This window comes from Sinocyclocheilus anshuiensis, unplaced genomic scaffold (assembly GCF_001515605.1).
Source record: "Sinocyclocheilus anshuiensis isolate Anshui unplaced genomic scaffold, SAMN03320099.WGS_v1.1 scaffold2839, whole genome shotgun sequence".
In the NCBI taxonomy this organism is placed as follows: domain Eukaryota; kingdom Metazoa; phylum Chordata; class Actinopteri; order Cypriniformes; family Cyprinidae; genus Sinocyclocheilus; species Sinocyclocheilus anshuiensis.
Genome location: NW_015552783.1, coordinates 22,538 through 24,448, shown reverse-complemented (window position 1 = coordinate 24,448; position 1,911 = coordinate 22,538). Strand labels below are relative to the sequence as shown.

Here is a 1,911-nt window from a genome sequence, read left to right as displayed (position 1 = left end):
ACGCACATAACAAAATTAAATATAAATATTATATGAAAAACTTAAACATGGAAAACCTTAGAAACATCAGAAACAGCCTTGGCAACTAACTGAAATAAGTTGAAATAAACAAAAAAAAAGTAAACAAAAAAATAAAGATAAACTGACATCAAAAAACAAATACACATAAAATAAAAATAATAGAAAAAAAAAACTTCAATCTAAAAAAATGTTGCCTTGGCAACTTACTGAAATAAGTTGAAGTACAAAAATTACTAAAACTAAAACTGAAATAAAAATAAATCAAAGCTAAATAGAAACATGACAAAATGACAAAAACACATTACTAAATTACTAAAATTGAAACTAAAATTTATTTGAACTTAAAATTAAAATTAATATAAATATTAAAATATAAAGTTGTAAAATAATAAATAATATTAAAATTATGAAATCATATTAATAATAAAATATAAAAATAAAAGCTAATTCTAAATATTTCCTTAAATTAAAGAAATTAAGGCCTCCTAATATATTCAGGTTTTCAGAGACCGTGAGAATCCTGGTTCTTCAAAGACCAAAAAAAAAAAAAGGTTGTTGAGGGGGTGAATTTAAAAAGTGTCTTGATTTTTAGTTGTTTTAACGTATTTTAAATCATTTTAAGTCATCTTGAGGCCATCTGAGAACCACTGAAATAAGTCCTCGTTTCATTCTCATTCTTCTAACGTAATGAACCAATATTTCATGTCCATTTATTTATTTGATAAGCAGACATGTTTACCCAATAATGATAGTGTAACTGTATTCCTGAAGCTCAAACAGTAGATCATGGTGCTAGCAACACCAAGGTCATGGGTTCGATTCCAGGAAATGCATGAACTGATTGCTTACATTCCTCTATTGCAAGCAGCTTTGGATAAAAATGTCTGTTAAATGCATAAACGTAAATGAAACTATCATAACAAACTCTTATTAAAAACAACTGAATCTTATCTGGTGCCTATAGATAAAGAGGATTATGTGCACAGTAGAGCGCTGCGCTAGCAATGCCAAGGTCACAGGTTTGATGAGGCGTTCTGGGATCTGCAGAGACTGTAAGAGAACATTGCGTGTTACGCAGACGCCTGCGCAGCACAGGAGGGATCGACAGCAGACAAACCCGCTCTCACACCCACAGATGGCAGAGACACGAGAACAGAGCAGCGCAATCGATCGAAACAGAGAGAGAGAGAAGATACTCATCGATAATTCACACGAGCTGCTGCTGGAGACATACACAGACAGACAGAGGGACAGACTGACGGACAGACAGACAGATAGACGGATGGACAGGCAGACAGATGGATGGACGGACGGATGGACAGACAGACGGACAGACATCAGACAGACAGAGGGACAGACTGACGGACAGACAGACAGATACAGACAGATGAATGGACGGACTGACAGACAGACAGACAGAGGGACAAGTCAGACAGCAGATGGACGGACAGACAGACAGACAGACGGACAGACATCAGACAGAGAGATACAGATGGATGGACTGACGGACGGACAGCCGACAGACAGACAGAGGGACGGTCAGACAGATGGACAGACATCAGACAGTCAGATAGCAGATGGACGGACGGACAGACAGACAGACAGACAGACAGAGGAACAGACAGACAGACAGCAGACAAACAGACAGACAGAGGGACAGTCAGACAGACAGCAGATGGACAGACAGACAGCAGACAAACAGACAGACAGAGGGACAGTCAGACAGACAGCAGATGGACAGACAGACAGAGAGCAGATGGACAGACTGACAGCAGCCAAACAGACAGACAGCAGACAAACAGACAGCAGATGGACGGACTGACAGACAGACAGCAGACAGATAGACAGACAGACAGACAGACAGTCAGACAGACAGACAACAGATGGACG

The 1,911-nt window shown here is 38.8% G+C and overlaps 1 protein-coding gene across 1 annotated transcript in view; it reads right to left on the bottom strand.

The window, feature by feature from the left end:
- Window positions 1-1,911, bottom strand: part of LOC107667910 (colorectal mutant cancer protein-like) — a gene marked incomplete at its 5' end in the record, with an annotated part of 26,278 nt that overhangs the window by 4,062 nt on the left and 20,305 nt on the right. The window lies entirely within an intron of this gene.